The 6971-nt window shown below is 50.7% G+C and overlaps 1 protein-coding gene across 2 annotated transcripts in view; it reads left to right on the top strand.

Moving 5' to 3' along the window:
- Positions 1–5722: 5722 nt before the first annotated feature.
- Positions 5723–6971, top strand: part of ZCCHC7 (zinc finger CCHC-type containing 7) — a 161911-nt gene continuing 160662 nt past the window's right edge. Inside the window, exon 1 of one of the 2 annotated variants that reach the window (XM_078676269.1) lies at positions 5723–5859. The gene's annotated coding sequence lies outside the window, so the exon portion shown is untranslated. Of the gene's footprint in view, positions 6082–6971 lie in introns of both variants that reach the window. The other variant, XM_078676271.1, reaches the window with a different exon arrangement.

The following is a 6971-nucleotide window of genomic DNA, read 5'->3' as shown; positions in this document are numbered from 1 at the left end:
TACATGCAGGAAAGCCCCACGAGCGGCGGGAGCAAAGGCGATCACGAGACTGGTGAGCGTCGCTACCTAGAGCAATTGAAACTCACCGGAGACCGGTGCGCAGCGCTTACACCCATCAAGCAGCTCCTGGCAATAAGCGGAGTGCGTGCATGCGCAGTAGAGGGACCCAAAGCCACACGCATCCTGAGGAGCGCGAAGGAAGCGCTGATATGGAGCTGCTGAACCGGCAAAGTCTCCCTGAAGCAAGAGGCGACACGCGAGCGACCTGCAGTGCTCGCAGCACACCGCGCATTAGGGGAGGAGCTCGCGACTGAAAGAAAATAACCCACATCCACACACAACAAGCACTGGCAAAACCAAGCACAGGAAAACGACCAACACAGGGATCCTACAGTAATGAGTGGAGCACTAATCCCACAAGCATCAAGAACTAGCAAACCCCACAACACCTAAGCAAGGAGGCAAGCAGTCGATAGGGCACCTGCAACAAGCATTGGCAAGAGCAACTAGCTGGATACCCGAGCAAGCGATAGAGGCTGGCAGGAGCGAAGGGGAAGTAGCCAGAGTGCCAACCACACAACATGTCTAATCAGCCAGCACCAAATGCAACCGCATCAACTGCAACCCAACCACAAGTTGCCCCGCCGGCGCAACCGCCCCCACCATCGGCGCATTCTCAAATTCAAGCCTTACCCCCGTTCAGCAAATTGATTGACCCATCAACCGCGGCACTGAGGTGGGCAGTATGGATTGGGCGCCTGGACAATTATTTCATTGCGACCCGAGAGACAGATGAGGCTGTCAAAAGGTCGCTGCTCCTGCACTTTCGAGGAGATTAGATATATAAACTGTTCGCACAGCTCCCTAACACTGGCGCACCTAATGACTATAATGCCGCTGTCAGGGCATTGAATGCCCATTTCGATCCACAACTCAACCCCCACTAGGAGCGTTTCAAGTTCAGGCAATCCCGACAAAGGGAAGGAGAAACAATGGACGCTTTCCACGCACGGCTGAGGGATTTAGTGAGCACGTGCACTGAGGATGACCCGATCAAGGAAGTCACGGCGCAGCTCATCCAGGGTTGCCGAAACAAACCACTGCGGACGCTCATACTTCGACAGCCGCGCATCACCCTGGAGAAAATTCTGCTTCGGGCGCGATCAGACGAATTATCTGACATTAGAGCGACAGCGATGGAAACCGCGCTTAACCAACAGACGGACGCCAACGCCCACGTGAAGATGGAGCGGGTTGACGCAATCCGCACACCAACTCGAGGTGGACGTGGCAGGTGGCCCACCAGAACAGCGCGGCGCACCCTGTGCGGGTACTGCGGGAGAGAGGAGCATAATCCTGACGGATGCCCTGAAAGAGGGAAGGTGTGTTTAAAGTGCGGGATTCCGAACCACTTTGCGAGTGTGTGCAGAGGAGGATTCCAAGGCAAGAGCACCCCAGGAAAGTAAACACTAGCGAGCGCAGTGAGACACCTGTCGCTGGAAGAGCCAATAACATTGCGTGCGATGAAAGCACCGTCTCGCCATTACTCCTGCCTGGATGACTCATCCACTGAAGATGACGAAGAGTGCTATTTCGTGTCATTCGCAAGCAACCTGAACATGAAACGGAGGACGCAGCCAATATGCAATGTCGAGATCGATGGATCCGCAGTAACAGGTCTAAGTGACACGGGAGCAACGGTCAACGTGATGGGCCTGCAGCACTACAAAGGCCTGAATCCAAGACCGCAACTTGTACCTTCCCGAATTCGTAACCTGACATATGGGAGTCAGAACCCTCTGCCCCTCTGAGGGAAGATTGTGGTCCAGGTCAAAGCGGAAGACAAAGAAGTAACGACAACGTTTCACGTTGTCGACCAGGAAGCAGATTTACTAATTGGAAGCCATACCGCGGAAGACCTCCATCTGATTGCGTTTGCGAACGCAGTGAAGGTGCTCCAGACGGTAGACGTCTTGGAGCTGTTCCTGCAGCTGTTTAAAGGTCTAGGAACCATCAAGAAGCAACTGGTAAAGCTGCACATCGACAAGGCAGTACAACCTGTGGCACTAAGGCACCGGCGACTCCCGTTTCATCTCAGACCAGTGGTTGAGCAAGAGCTCCTGAAACTGGAACAGCAAGGCGTAAATCGAGAAAGTGTCGGGCCCCACCCCGTGGGTGTCCCCCATGGTCATTGCTGAGAAACCTAAGCAGCCAGGGAAAATTCGAATTTGCATAGACATGAGAATGCCCAATCGAGCAATCAAGCGAGAGAGGCACCTGACGCCGACGGTGGACGACATCCTTGCCGACCTAAATGGCTCGCAATGGTTTTCAAAGCTAGACTTAAATGCCGGTTATCACCAGTTGAGACTGGCTGAGGAAAGCAGATATATTACGACATTCTCAACCCATCTCGGACTCCGCTGGTACAAGAGACTCAATTTTGGAATATCGTCAGCGGCCGAAATCTTTCAAAACACCGTGAGAGAGATCCTGTCGGGACTTCAAGGCGTCCTTAACGTAAGCGACGACATCTTGATTCACTCCAAAACAGTCGAGGAACACCATTGGCGACTCAGAGCCACCCTACAACGGCTGGCAGAACACGGTGTGACGCTTCACAAGGAGAAGTGTCAATTCTTTCAGAAAACGATTGATTTCTTCGGGTATGTGTTCAGCTCGGAAGGAGTAAAAGTAGATTCCCGAAAGTCCCAGGCCATTCAACTCGCCCCTCCCCCGACCAGCGCGTCTGAAGTCAGAAGCTTCCTGGGAATGGCAACATACTGTGCAAGATTTATACCCAACTTGGCAACCATCGCGGAACCATTGAGGAACCTCACGAAGAAGGAAACCCCATGGAAATGGACGCCCGCCGAAGAAAATGCTTTCAACCAAGTGAAGTCAGCACTGCTGGACAGTACCACAATGGCCTACTTCGACACCACCAAGTCCACGGAGATTCTGGTCGATGCTAGCCCAGTTGGTCTGGGCGCGCTACTTACCCAGGAGAACGAACCAGGGGTCTGGGTCCAGTTGGCGTTTTGCGAGCAACGCGCTCACTGCAGCAGAAGCACGATACTCACAAATTGAACGAGAGGCGTTAGCTGTAAAATGGGCCTGCAACCATTTTCATCTTTATGCAAGTGGACACCCATTTCGGGTAGTGACCGACCATCAGCCGCTCCTTCCTTTGTTCAAAGGTACAGCTCCTCATCCGCCGCCCAGAATAGAGAGATGGGCAATACAAGTACAGCAGTACCAGATGGACTTGGTGTACCGACCTGGAGCCAAGAATCCTGCTGACTTTCTATCTCACCACCCAGCACTAGCACCTGTGTTTGATGTAGGTCAAGAATCAAAGACCGAAGACTTCGTCAACATGATCTCACAGTGGTCGTGCCCTCGTGCAATGTCAATCGATGTGATAAAGACGCATGTCGACGCTGAAGCTGCACTGCAACGAGTATCTCAGGCGCATAAGAATGGGTCATGGGAAGGCTTCCTCAAGAATGTCCAAGGCTGGAGTGAAGCAGATAGGACCCGCCTGGGACAATTCTGGAGGGTTTGCGACGAGCTCAGTGCCGCAGACAATGGCATTATTTTGAGAGGGTCACGAGTCGTGATTCCAAAGGACCTACAAGAGCAAGCAACAGTCCTCACGCATAAAGGTCATTAGGCACAAGAAGGATGAAGGCACGGATGAGAGAGAAGGTGTGGTTTCCCAACCTAGAAGAAAGTGTGGGCACCGTGGTCCGCATCTGTCGATCATGCCAACTCACCAGCAATCCTGAGACCCCGGCGCCAGTCGTCACAGTCCCGTCACCCTGGTCGTGGGTCAGCTTAGATTTTGGAAGCTTCCCTGACGGGAGGGTCACTGTCGTCCTAGTGGACAGCTACACCAAGTACCCCATAGTGGAAGTGGCACAGTCGACGAGCTTTGCTAACATCCAGCCAATCCTGAGCAAGTCGTTTGCTCTGTTCGGCCTTCCTCATGTCACCAAAACAGACAATGAGCCCCCATTCCAGGGCAGCGATTTCAAGGACTTCTTAGGAGAACTCGGAATAAAGCATTACCGAATCACTCCCCAATGGCCACAAGCAAACGGGGAAGTCGAACGGTTCATGCGGACCATCAATAAAATCCTACGCATAGCAACATCGGAGAAAGATCCGGAAGCAGCCCTCGAACACTTCCTACGGGAATATAGAAGCACCCCACACTGCACCACGCAGCGATCGCCCTGGTCACTCATGCTGACCGGCCCTCTGCGAGACACGCTGCACACCGCAGATCAATGGGTCCCTGAGACATATGACCCAGCACAAGCACGAAGACGCCGCACCAACGACAAAGCCAGTCAGCGACGGAGAGCACGTTCCCGGCTATTGGTCCCCGGCAATTCAGTGTTAATACGAGCTAGACGACCGGGCGGGAAGTTCCGTAACCCCTATGAGGCCGGTCCGTGGATTGTGAAATCAACAAAAGGCACAGCCGTCACAGTAGAGAAGGATGGAGAAGAGAGAACACGAAATGTGTCTTGGTTCAAGCAAATACTACCATTGACCGAAGCACTTCAAAATCCAAATCCAGTACCTGGCGTGGGACCAGACTGAGAGGTCCCTGAGGGTAGTCCAAGTGAGCCACCAACATCGAGCCCAGTGAGAATACCCCCATCTCAACAGGGAGTTATGTCTGGTCGGGATCGTGATGCTCGCCAGCGGGCATACAACCTCAGGCCGTATCCCCGGCCCAGTCAGAAACTGACAGACTTTGAATACGAATAAGTTTGCGAAACTTTTGCTAATGAACTGATTTGGGATGGGATGTAACGGTCTAGTGTTTTAACAGTACGATGGCATCCCGGAAACACCAAACACTGTAGCACTCTCTGGCCAGGCGTGGCCAGAGGGCTTAAATAAACGGACCGGGGTCGCTCGGGACTTCCGGTCCATACCAGTGCAGTACAGTGTGTGTGTGTCTCCATTATTTCTCCTTTTGCATGCCCCGGCCCTAGTGACAGACGGCCCCCCCCACAAACATTCTCTTTAAACGATTCCCCTCCCCCTACAACGCTCACTTGGCACGAGGTCATGCTGTCACTTCTCCACTAGTATGTAGAGAGCAGTGTGAGCACGCAAAAATCGAAGTGCCTGCTGTCAAAACGGACTGCAGTGACAGCAGGCAAAAAACAGATCCCTGTAGAGACCCGTTTCGAGGCCCCCCTTTAAAAATTGCCGGTGCTCAGACCCGGCCCACTAAAAGCCCAGACTCCAACATCTTTACATGTTTGCGCACTCCCTATACTAATTAATACCCACAATTACCTCGCCAAACGCTAATTTCTAGGACATCTGCACTTGTCAGTAAATGTTAAAATAACCAACATCTTCATCCATGCCCCCTATGGGAGTCATGCCCCCCGAGCATGAACGTGTTGGCGGACTCTCGTCACCATCCGGGGCACTTCCCCCACTCGCACCTACACTCCCATCACAGCTTGCCATGTCCAAGGCAGGCTGTCACCATCTGTTTCGTGACTCGCTCATATCCCAGCCACAGTGTCCGCGTTCGATGCCCATCTCGCCCAGACTCATGTTAACTACACAACCAATCGCCCCTTCAGCATTCTCTGTGACGCAGTTCCAGAGCAGAGACATCAATGCGCCAATCCTAGGCCGCTTTAAACTTTAGCAGTGGCTCGTCATTCACACAGAATAACACCAAGCTCCAGTACAGTGTATTAAGCCATGGGATTGGTCGTCATACGACCCGGAAGTGCTATTATGAACGGCCAATGACATCGGTTGAAAGACCAACAACAAACGACGGACTTTAGGCTGAATTCACGAGCGGTCCATGTAAGTAGAAAGGAGGAGGTCGCCTAGCTTGATTTACAGTTGAAATGTACACAGAGCCACATTGTATCTTATCCTTGTTTCCGTAACATTCGAACATATCCGTTGTTCATTTTTTCTGGGAGAAATAAGGTTCACGTGGGCGGCAGTTGGTGGTAGCCCACGAGCTTTAAGGAAGGATGGGTGTCATCTGAAGTCTTGAGAAAACTCACTCTTTAAATTTAGGTAAGATTACACCCAGGACTGACATATACGTTTAAACATGCAAACTTATGTTGGTGTATGGGCGAGTGGCTGGCTTTGATTGTCTATTTCTTTAATATTTCCCATAAGTGTTACCAGTTAGTAGATAACAGAAACCTTGAAAAGGCAACGTACACAGTAACAACTGTGGTGACATGTAATGATGCGATCGTTCCATCTTATATGGGCATCCTTTAAAACGAATCACAGCAAATCAGGTTGCTTTTTCTGGAAAATTGTACTTTTAACATCAATTAATTATATTTATTGAGCTTTGTATAGCTGGGACTTGACCTGAATGTATCAGAGGCATTACAGAGTTAGCATAGCAGCTATTACACAAGTTATATATGGAGTACATAATAAACACATAGAACAGAATATAAAGGAAGAAAACAATAAATGATACAGTACGTGAACAGTATAGTTCAGAGGTAGATATGATAGGGTGTTGTGTTGGTGGGGAGAGTAGCAGTACAGTGACAGTCTGTTCCCTGAGGTAGTGAAGCTCCGATTTCTGTGGCTGGGGTAAGAGAGACGCATCTGGCAAGGCAGATGATTTCGGGGGGAGGGTTTAGGTTGAGAAGAAGAACTTTTATGTTTTTTTTCTGATGTGATGGAATGATTGATTGTACGCAGATCCTGAGGCGGAGAGTTCCAAATTCTAGGAGCGTTCCTGGAGATGGAGCAGGTGCAAGATTTTTCTTTCTTGAAATTAAGTAGAATCAGAAGTAGAGTGTTATGAGCTTCGAAGGGGTCTCTTTTGGCCGGCTTTTGAAAATGGAACAATTTATGGTAGTTAACAAATTTTGATGGTTCAGCACCCTTATTCTACAAAGTATATTTCTTAGCATTCATGAAATCTCAGTACA

Source organism: Lissotriton helveticus, chromosome 2_1 (assembly GCF_964261635.1).
Source record: "Lissotriton helveticus chromosome 2_1, aLisHel1.1, whole genome shotgun sequence".
In the NCBI taxonomy this organism is placed as follows: Eukaryota; Metazoa; Chordata; class Amphibia; order Caudata; family Salamandridae; genus Lissotriton; species Lissotriton helveticus.
Note: the sequence above shows the minus strand (reverse complement) of the source record. Positions and strands in the feature narration are given on the sequence as shown.